The 12,070-nt window shown below is 35.6% G+C and overlaps 1 pseudogene; it reads right to left on the bottom strand.

The window, feature by feature from the left end:
- Positions 1-1,917: 1,917 nt before the first annotated feature.
- Positions 1,918-12,070, bottom strand: part of LOC101529765 (E3 ubiquitin-protein ligase Mdm2-like) — a 75,031-nt pseudogene continuing 64,878 nt past the window's right edge.

Genomic DNA, 12,070 nt, shown 5'->3' with positions numbered 1-12,070 from the left:
ATAGGGTCCCAAGGCTATGGACCATTCTCTACTGCTTTCCCAGGCTGTAAGAAGCGAGAAGTGGAGCAGCCAGGACAGGAACCTGCACCCACTTGGGATACTGGCAGTTGTAAGGTGAGGATTTAGTCATTGAGTCATCACACTGGACACTATTCCTGAAGTATTTGTGTATCATTTTATCTTACCAACAATCTGACAATAATAATTATAGTTATTTGTTTAATAAATGAGAAAAGACATGGTGAGGATTAAATGAGACAATACTTGTGGAAAGCCTAATAGAGTCTTTGTAAAAATATTTAATAAGTTTAATTGTAAATCAGTAAATAATATATTTATACTAAATCTGAAAATTTAGATAAACCAACTACATTGGTGATCCAGAAACACACAGAATGAATCCATGTGCAGAGTTCAATGTTGTATGAACAGCAAGCATTGGTATGTCCTAAAATATGCATCTATAATCCCATCTGTACTACCAGCTCTTAGAATGACTGTCTACAGCTCTAGTCAAAGAACTACAAGTTACAAACTGATAAAGCTTTCCTATATTTGAATATCAAAAATGTGTGACCTTTATTTAGAAAGCTTATATCAACAGTGTTCTGTTAGCCAACAGCTGTACAAATTATTCTTCAGTTCTAAACTTACAGTTTAGTTGGTTTTAATGCCCTCATCTGAGTATAAACAATTGCCACATATATGGGAGAAAAACACTAGGATCTTAGTTAATAGTTTTTAATATTTGCTGGAGACTTATACTTAACCATAAATGAAGAAGTTAATTTTAAACAGTTTGGGAGTAATTTTAGAATCCCAGGTTCTGACCTAGTCATTCTTAAAAGGAAAATAATGAATAATGTCTCCATAATTTAGAAGGTACAACCTTTTCTACTATTTTTAAAATAAATATTTCTGTTTACAAGATTTCTGAACTCATTAGTCTCTAAAACCAATATTAAACAAAAGTCTGAATTCTAGGCAGCTACCAGAAACCATGTAACCCAGCCTAAGATCAAGATATTTTCCAAAAAAGGGAAACAAGAGATTCAACTAGATTCTCAAAGTGAGTGTGGCAAAGCCTAGCATATCTGCTTACCCAGAACAACAGCACATTTTACCAGCGAGGTTAGGAAGATCCTGTCTGTGAGGAAATGATGGACATTTTCTCATCTAGCATAATGGCCACCCATCCTTTACCACATGGTTACATCAAAAAGATTGAAGAATTAGAAATACATTTTTCACTTACAGAGCACAAAATATAACCACAAAATTCTTTATCTGGAAGAGGTATTTTAAGGCCTGCAAAAGGAAAAATTAAGGCTTGGATTGTTTAATAATATCCCAAATTTGAATTTTAATTCTGACAAATAATTTTTCTTCTGACACAAAGGAACTAAATTTCCTATATACATGCATATATATATAGATATACATATATAGACACACACATATATACACATATATACAAATGCAATGATTTGTGTATGTGTGTATATATGTATATTTGTGTATACATATATGTGTGTATGTATATATGTACATTAAGAAATGTTCTTTTATGTGTATTCTTCAAATCAATTGCTTCTTATTTACATTTGGGAGAAAGCAGCAACTATTTAAAATTAAAGATAAGGTAAATGGTGAGTTATATAGTCATTTATCTAACTCAAATCATATTAAAATCCCAATATAAAATGAAATAAGGTGAAAATTTCCTGTGAAAAATTAACTATCCACTTTCTCCCCTCCCAAAGGTGAATTAAAACAAAGGGAAATCCACATGGGCTGAGACAATGCCTCACTTTGAGGCATGTATACAAAATACACTTATTGTTGTCTCAAATTTAGAGCTTTATAGTTAGAAATATCTAATTCCTCCTCCGTGGACAGGTCAAGAGGTTGACGTGTTCACACAATCATTTGAATTGGTTGTCTATGTCCTGGGCAGGGCTTACTCACTTTTTTTTTTAGCTTTTTGGCACATGTAAAACATGACATCAGGTATCCTGTTTTGCCTTGAACAATGCAACTGTTTTTAAAGTCGACCTTGGTAAATTGCGCAAGGCTCAATGGCATTAAGAGAGAAATTAGATTCCATGTTTCCTTTGTCCTGTTTCTTCCCTCTCAAACTCTGGACATCTGCTTGGCAGCTATAAATAATGATATTAGAGACTGAAGACTGAGAAACATTCTTTGTGACTGAGAAAGCTGTTGGCACTTTCGTTATCGTTTTCCTCAACATCTGCCTCTTGGGAATCATCTGATGTAGTTTTTGTTTTTGTTTTTACACTCATATCAAAACCTTCTCTGAGTGTGCTGAGTTTTCCAGCTGGGCTTTCTCAGGGATTTCCCCTTTTACCTTTCCCCTTATCTTCAGGAAAATGGTTCTCAGGAAGGACTCAACCTCTGTTGTGATCTGGAAGAAGGACAGGATTCATTTCATTGCATGAAGTACACTTCCTGATTCAGCCAATCCCTTGAATCATTGCACAGTCATCAAGATCCAGGCTTGATGTTGTCCGTTGATTCACTACACATCTCCCTATTACATGCACAGCCAGGCTTCCATCAAAGGAAAGAGAGCTGCTGTCAGATTTATGGTGCTTTCTTTATTGTTCACCAGGTAATTCATTTGAATTTCCCTCTGTCTCATGAATTGCTCTCCCTCTAGATGAGGTATAAAGTTTAGAAACCAAACTTGAAGATTTATCCTCCTGTAGCTCTTAAGCAGTATCTTTTTAATCATGCCTACCATCAAGATGACACTTGTTCTCACTCACAGATGTGCCTGAATCTGAAGTTTCTTGCTGATTGACTATTACCAAATTTCTGTATAGCATTTGAACAATACACAATGTGCTGTTGCTTTTTATCATATAACCATTTAGTCATAATGCGCTGGTCAAGATAAAATAAAATCTCTTTCTTGGAGCAAATGTCTTTTCAACGGGTTTGGTCTACCCAGCGTCTCTTGTTCTGAAGCTGGACTCTGTAGGGCATTTACAGAACCAATAATAGACACAGTCATGCTAGTATTGCAGATTTACTGGGGATGGAAGTAGGGGTACTTTCCTGCCTGGTGTGGGGTTGGAGGTTCTTTAAGTCTCCCCAGTCCTTTCCTCGGGCATAGGATGGGCCAAGAAGACCATTCCACTGGCAGGGCCAGGCCACGGGGATTCCTGGACACCGAGAGTCAGCAGAAGGTTCCCAAAAGGGAAAGCACCACAATCCACACGAGTTTGTCCAGGGCATCAGCACAGGCCCTCAGACACTACTTCTTGCAGTTACACAGGGCTGCATAGGCTTCCAAACGAACCAGGCCCACTAAGGAAGTGCAGTACGCACCCCCCTGGCCTAACAGAGTCTTTGGCACATACTGGATATTCAACAGCTACATTAAAGTAACATACTGTCCTAATTTGGAATTTGAAAAAATTATGAGAATATAGTCACTAAATTTGATGGAACATTTTAAGTAATTTGGGTTTTTTTCTGGACATTTTTATACATCATATAAAACTGGGACTGTGGTACATTTATTGACACTTCCGCTTGAAGTGACTTTCTTTTCTGTCTTTGTCATTCTGCAGAGTCCACTGTCCATTCAGATGTAGTACTTAGTATAATGTGTCACAAGAGAAAATCTTGGCATCTTCATTTAGGTATATCCATTTACCACTGGTTGGTGCATTGACATTATTAGATTTCTGGCACCAGAACAACCATTTGCAATTCTCTATGTAAAAATTTCCCTTGGTTAAAGCATTCTAATAAAATCCAAACTAACTCTAATCTCTGGAAATGTGCCATCTGTGTATCCATTCAAACACATGCAAGAGTTTTTGGTTCACTGTTGTAATTTTCATTTCATCTACAATAGACTCTTTAGAGCCATTAGACACATTACTGAAATTATTCCTAACTTATTGCACTTTAAATCATAATAATTATTGTAGCCAAACCTATGATAATGACAATGGGAATAATTTTGCAATTGTTAGTCCAATATAGTTCCAAACAGGTTATTATTAATGTATCTGCAAGAACCTTTACTATAACTATCTGCACATGCTGTTTTCTCTTTTATAAAAATATTTTGAATGTTTTTCTCAGATTAAAATATCTAGATCATAAAATATTAATATTTTAAAATCTAGATACTTACTGACAAACTAGTATCTAAATATATTTTAATTGACAATATAACCCACAATGCATACATTTATATATATCCCTAAAGTGCATTAATATTTCATTTTCTGAGAAAGAAAGATGTAAATGTCAACAACTCACCCCGATAATTTCTCTTTTATAATCTTTTCTGCACAGCACAATGGGAAAATAACACATTTGTATAAATCTAGTAGATGCACCTGCATATTTGATCATGTGTTTAATTTAATCATATTTCATTAAAACATACACTGTCTTAGCACAAACTAGAATTTAAAAGATGATAGTCTTAATTTTCTGGATTAAGCAATTTTTTTGGCATATATTTGCAAGAATTCAGTTTGCATTTGTGGTAAACTGAATTGGCTCAGAAATCACTCTGAATCTAAGGTCTCCTCCTTATTAGATATGTGACAAATCCACAGATTACACAATAGTTCCAATTTTCAGGGTTTTTTTTCCTGAAAAACATGGCTAATAATGATATCTACTTCGTAGTATAACATTTAGATTGATCACTATAAAGTACTAAAAAGAACTTAATTTATAGTCAAGTGTCAATTGATATTAGCTACAGCTTTAAAGTGTGGCACCTAGAAGGTGGGTGCATATTTTAAATGCTTTACTTAAAATGATAGATTTATTAGGTTATTTATTTGTATGTTAACAGATTTCTATAGTATGAAAACCAAGTAAGATATATTTTATCTTATAGGTCAATGTCAGTTGATCGGTTATAGTTGCCTGGAATCCTGTGCTGAAAAGGAATATGTACCTATACCTATAATGAGAGAGAAGAAGCATGATCAATTAGCAATGTCAGACAGGTACAGAAAAGATAACTGGAAGTGCGTTTAAAATATTTACTATAGATCCACTCTTTCTAATTTTTATTTTCATTATGTAGTTTCATGGGCTCAGGATTTCCCGTTCCACCCAATCCATCTACCATCCCCCCAATGTTTCCCTCTGTATTATTACAATAGTATAGTCCTTAAACAGTCACAAGTCCATAACTCTGCTATTTAAGTGTATCATAACATTATAGGTATAAACAATGGTAGAGTCTAACATCCTAGCATCAAGGTATCTTTAACAGTTTCATTGGAAGTCCATATTTTATTCAGGAGTAGAGATGCATCCTGCACTGTATTTATTCTTTTTGGTATGATAGTTTGTTATATACAGTTCCTCTACATGAATATATATGTGTATATATACATATATATACACATATATATATATATCTGCTTACCTATGTGTCTGTTAACACTGTATTCTGCATGAAGATTGCCTTATATCAGAAAGAATATATGCTATTTGTCTTTTGGGGATTGGGTTATTTCACTGACTATAATGTTCTCTAGTTCGTACCATTTATGCTTGCTACTCAGTAAAATTGTGTTATAGGCTGAAAAATAAGATTAATAATTTGTCTCCTTGAATGTGTAAGAGGTCATGTGGAGGAACAAAGTCTTATATATCTTTGCATTCCCAATACCTGGCCTGTGTCTATGTTTACTAAATGTCTGTTGAACAAATGCTTATCCTCTGTGTCTCAGGCACCGTAGTCATTGGATTCAAAATGCCTCAATTGTCAGAACACACCAGCACTCTCACGGGCTGGTTGGAATTTTTCAGGCTCCTAATCAGGACTACATAAAATGTAATAACTGTATATTACTTGACTTCTTTAGAAAAATCAGCCCTAGCACTGGTGATGTGGGACAAGAATTCTAAAAAGAATTCCTCTCATGTAAGATTTGTAAATTTGTTCCAGTTTTCCAAATCCAGTAGGTGATCTCTTTTTCATTTTTTACTTTATACGCATACTCTGAGATATTTGACAGTAATCATTACTTCCTGCTGTTGTAAAACTTTCTTTCCCCAGCTTCTCTCATATTGCATTACTCTAGGCTAGGTCACTCTTTCTGTGTGTGTGTGTGTGTGTGTGTGTGTGTGTGTGTGTGTGTGTGTGTACGCACACAACTTTCAGTCTACTGTATTCATCTTTCAACATGTTGATTTTCCCTAGGGCTCTATCATTGTTTCTGTTTTCTTTCTCATATGCATACATGCTCGTGTGTACTTTTTCAAAATATCTACTAACATAATTTAAACTCACATGCAACCACCAAGATACTGGTGATTTCATAGGTGAAATTTTACATTAAAATTTAACCACTGAATTTCAACTGTATGTTGAATTTTCTGGATATACAAATACTTTCATTTCAACATATCTAAAGCTATAACTATTTCCCTGCCAAAAGTCTACTATCCATCTTTCTTTTATAAATCTTTGATTATACATGTTTTGTTACAAGATCTAGAAATTCATGAGAAAGTCTATAAAAATTTTACCCTTTCTCAGTCAATCAATGCATCTAATTACCCTTTCTCAGTCAATCAATGCATCTAATTATTTATAGTGCTCTAAAAATACATTGCTTCATCTAACTTTCAAAATTTAATACCTATGAATTTCTTCATGCTTCTGAGTGTTGTGCTGGAGGGGACCCTCACTGTGGTCAGTATTATTTCAGAAGTGTCCTTATTTATATACTGGTGAAAATGTCTCCCGATGTACTGATACTAGAGCTACATTCAAAAATAACATGATAATCATTTTTACTAAAAACCTGGTTATTCCTTCATTTCAGGTAGCAAAAATACAGTTCATTTACATGAACTTTCTTGCCTTATTGCTTGCAATGATTCCAATATATGAGAAAAGGAAGATTGTCATCATAAATTAAAAAATGCAAGAACTTGATGCAAGAACATCTAAAATATAAAATACAAGAAGACTCAAAACGTGACAGAACAATACCGAACACAACAAAAAATAAAACAGAAACATAATCAAATTTAAAGTCGATATGCTGCAAGAGTTCATGAAATATTACTTTTATTATGAAAAAAATCCAAGATTATATAGTGACTAGTACAGGACGTTAACCCAGCGAGTCTGAAACTTTTCTGTTCTTCGCAGGGAGCTACACAGACACAGATGGAACATCGCAAACAACAAAGGAAACAGAAAATATTGGCATTTCATGACAGCAAAAATATAAAACATTTGTGTAGGAAAAGGCATGAATACAAAGGTTCAAAGAAAAGCTGCACTTGCTAAACATGAGCTTACATCTGAACTAGCCTGTGAAATAATCAGTTTATAGGTATTGTAAATTCAGAAAAACATGTCAAGTGACAACCTGAGATGCAACCAGCAAAACTACTGGCTTTTGCAAGTCATTGGTGCTTACCTCCAACTTCTAATGTAGACCTCTTCTTGGTAGGTAAAATATTCCTTTGTCTATAGTGTTTGGTACTAGTATTCTCAAGTTATTAGATTAAATATCACTCTCAAAGGTTTTCACACAGTTCAAATCAGTTCATGACTCTAGCTACCTCTCCATCTTCAGCTTATATAATTCTTTGGTATTCTTTAGGTTCACTGCTCTTCTGTTATTTCATCTAGAAATTGATTCCTTCTCAGTTTTTCCGAGTCTGTATCCATCCTTCAATCTTTTAAACACATTGTTTTCAGGAAAGCTTTCTTTATATTAAGTGTGGTTAATGCATATCATATCTATTGCATGTTGTATTTGAAATCTTTTATTTTATAGTCATTTATTTACACTCTACTAGCCTAAATGCTGAGTGTGTAAATGGTCACAAAGTGCCAAGGAGGTAACTACTGCCTCAGTGTTGTATTCCCAGCATATTGTAAAGCATCTGGCACGTAAGTGCTCAATAAATCTGTGTTGAATGAAGTAATAAAAATCAGCAATATAAAAATTCCCCCTTTTACTGCTGGAAAATTACACTGGAATCTAGCAACATATTTTGTCCTCTGTATAAAAATCCCTATTCCTCTCCTCACCTCTCTAGCCTGCTAAATTCCTATTTATTATTTCACTCTCAACACTAACATTTCCTCTTCCCAAGTCTTACCCAGTGTGCCCCAGGCACATGGAAGGCACTCTGGTTTTTACTCCTACAGTATTGGGATTTTCCTTCATACATGCATCTCATTTCAACATTTGATATTAGTTTATGTAGCTATTTAATTATGCAATAATCATTTATTTAATCAATTCATTTCTCTCTTCTCAGTAGTCTCTAATTTCCATGAAGTCAGAACAACAATAAGTACTAACTGAATCAATTAAGAAGTTTGTCTCTTCAGTTTAGTGAAAGTTTATAAAGAACTATTTGTACAGATAGAGATGTGGGCAGCTTCTTTGGACAAATCATTTAAACGTGTCCTGGGGTGAAAATGCGGTAACAGATAATGCACTCAGTTCGCTACTAAATTAAGAAATAAAAAAATGAGATTAAATACATAAAAATCTAAAATATGTTGCCATTGAAGCATAGTATGTCTAATAGAAGTACAATGTAGAGACTAATCAAAATCCAGATAAATTTTTTACATGTTACATCTGTAATATGCTAAATCCAGTCAGAAATAAGTTCTGTTCTGCCAAGACACTGTAAGACAGGTCATTCAACATCAGAGTTTGATTGCGAGTTCAAACTTTTATATATTTCTCTATTATAACACCAGAAAGAATTCTAAAATCATATTTCTAAAATTATGAGATTCATTGAATTAAGTAATAATAATAATGGTGACAACACAAAATATGTTTGATTCAAGCAAAATATAACTGGGTTATTCATTCAGTCTGTCCCCAAAAAAGGACACTTGTTCAAGTTTCATTTTCCTAAAAAAGAGGCCTAAATCACTTCCTCAGCTTGTGAACATCACTGGACATTGCACTTGTGACTGTGCACAATGCACACTGGACATTGAACACTGGGCATCACTGGACATTGCATATGTGACTTGTGTCAGCTAGGGACTGGGCAGTCTCAGGGTAGAATCAGACTTAAATTCTTGTTTTGGATATTTCTAGGCTGTACTCATGTTGCTGATACATTCAGGGACATTTCAAAACCTGATGGACTACACAGCTATGATGGTACACCATACGGGCTGTCCAAAGAACGGGCTTTCTGATGCAGGTAACTCAGGTTTCATCCAGCTCCTGAATACTGAAACAGTCGCCCACAAAGAAGTACTTTTCTTTCCTTTTGTTAACTTCACTTTCACGCTAAAGAAATTAAGTATTTTTCTGTAACATTAGATATGGTCCAGGGACATGTATTTGGCGTAGTGCTTAGAACACCAATTGTGATGCCCATATTCCACAACGAGTACATAGATCTGAGTTCCAGCTCTACTCTAATTCCAGTTTCCCTGGTATTCCACACCCTGGGAGGCAACAGGTACTGGTTCAAGTAATTGGGGTTCTGTTACCTAAAAGGGAAACTTATATTGAGTTCTTGGATCCTAGCTTTGGACTGGCACAACCAAAATATTTGGGACATTTGGGAAGTAACCAGTGGAAGAGCTCTCTAGTTTCTGTTTTTCCTTTCAAATGAATAATATTTAAAAATAAGTATGGTTTTTAAAAAGGCCATCTATACTCCTCTACCTATGTGTCTTCAGTCATCTCCATTTTATATCATGATACGTTCTAACAACCTGTCAATTTCCATGTTTCTAGGACCCTCTAGCCATTTTACCCCTTAACCCTCTTGACCCTAGCCTAGGGAAATATATTTTAAGTCTGGACAAATATTCATCAAAGACATTTGGTACAAAAAAACAGACACTTGGTATAGTTGTTTTAATAGATTTAAGTTCTGAGAACTTTTCCCTAGAAATGATCAACTCGGGGGTTTGGGAGGCTTTAATGGCTTTGATTTTGATATTCAAAGGATAGGCACTCCAGGAGATAACAATTAGTCATGGATTTTTTTACTCTCTTTTATCCTGGAAACTTTTAAGACAGTTTTTCATTTATTATCTTGCCTTTGTTTTGCTAACCAGAGTTTCAAACTGCCCTATTTCTCATTGTCACACCACATCTTTCTGACACTGTAAATGTATGTGATCAACAGCACAACCATGAACCAGCCATTTGTCAAGTTAATAGTGCCTTTGCCTTGAAAAGAAATGGAAATATTTTCTGTTCATTCTCTGTCCACATTAGAGACCCTTCAACTGTCCTAAACCCCTTTCCCTTATTGTTATTTGTCTAGGAGAGTGATTCAGTGACCTGGAGTATCCCTTTTGATTCTACTATTTTACTACTTTTGCAGTGTGAAAATTGGAACATGATTCTTTAATAACATTCCACCTCTTACAGACTGACCTTTGCTTCTTCTGACTTCTAATTTTTATTTTAGAATTTTTGTTTTATTCTACATTTTCTTAGCTCTACAGTAGCTAAATAGATTTTCAGTTGATAAAGAAAACTAAAGGATTAAAATGTATATCATAAAATTTCATTTATTCCACATTGCTCCAGAATACACTTGCATTTGTAGCCATCATTCTTATTTCTAGATGCAATCAATTAGTATTGCCTAAAAATTTGGAGTATTGGGCAGAAAATGGTTAAAATGCTTAAGGACATAGATTGTAACAATTTAGATTAATTCAGCTCAGACAGAATCCTCCTTACAAAGTATCCTTTAGGGAAAACCTGGTAAAATACTCTGAAGAACCTAAAACCAGGTCTAACACAGATTTCAAAAGTCAAGCTGGGGCCCGGCAAGGTAGCTAGCAGTTAAAGTCCTTGCATTGCATGCACCAGGATCCCATCTGCCTGCTGGTTCTAATCCTGGCACCTCCGCTTCCCATGCAGCTCCCTGATTGTGGCCCAGGAAAGCACTCAAGGATGGTCCAAAGTCTTGGGATCCTGCACCCATGTGGGAGACCTGGAAGAGACTCCAGGCTCCTGGCTTTGGATTGGATCAGCTCTGGCCATTATGGCTGCTTGAGAAGTGAATCAACGAACGGAAGATCTTCCTCTCTGTCTCTCCTACTCTTCATATATCTGACTTTCCAATAAAAGTAAAAAAATAAATCTTTCTAAAAAGAAAAGTTAAGCTGATGTTTATCTGTTGTCAGTTACTCCTAAACTATTTGCACTGGGATCCTAACTGTTAAGACAAGAGTTTAGAATTTTGATGAAAAGACAAGGCAGGAGACAAGCTCTAACACACAAGAATGGAGGAACATTTCCCAGAGTTCTCTACTTTTGAGTGCTAGATATCGGTATTTGGATTACTAAATTGTGCTAAAGGCACAAGCTTTGTTTGGAAAAGAAAATCATGATGAATGTGATCACTTACAGCCATGTACAAGGATACTTCAAACAGCAAGTTGGATCAGAAGTAGAGTGGCCAGGACTCAGACATCAACGTGGGCATTCCAAGTAGCATCTCAGCCTGTTGTGCAACAACACTCATACCTTTTATCTAGTCTCATGTATGTGATAAGAAGAAAGATAAGAAACAAGATGGTTATTCTATCCACTGGTTCACTCTAAATATCTGTAATAGCTTCAGCTGGACCATGTAAAAGTCAGGAGCCTGAAACTCAATTCTGTCTCTCAGACAAGAAGCATGGACCCACTGCTGAGCATTATCCCACCCTCCTGGGGCACGCATCAGTAGGAAGCTGGACCCCAGAGTGCGGCTGTTAGCTGAACACAGGCACTATGACATGGAGTGTGGGTGACCTGAGTGGAATCATAACCACTAGCCCAAACACCTGCCCCCATTTTTCCCCCTTTTCTGTTGCTCATGAATGCTCCCTCATTGCTTCCAGTTTCCTTGTATGAGCTTGGCTATTTTTCTGAGACTGTCCTTACCAACCACATATTCACTTTTTCACCCCCTCTCAGAGCACACAATGAACTGGGCTCTGACCAGTGGTAGCTGGAGAAGAAGGGAGTTTGAATGAATATTGTTCTGAAGATAGAGCAAGCAGGCAGGCAACCTCTGGCTAGAGTATTTGCAA

Source organism: Ochotona princeps, chromosome 14 (genome assembly GCF_030435755.1).
Source record: "Ochotona princeps isolate mOchPri1 chromosome 14, mOchPri1.hap1, whole genome shotgun sequence".
Taxonomy (NCBI): Eukaryota; Metazoa; Chordata; class Mammalia; order Lagomorpha; family Ochotonidae; genus Ochotona; species Ochotona princeps.
Note: the sequence above shows the minus strand (reverse complement) of the source record. Positions and strands in the feature narration are given on the sequence as shown.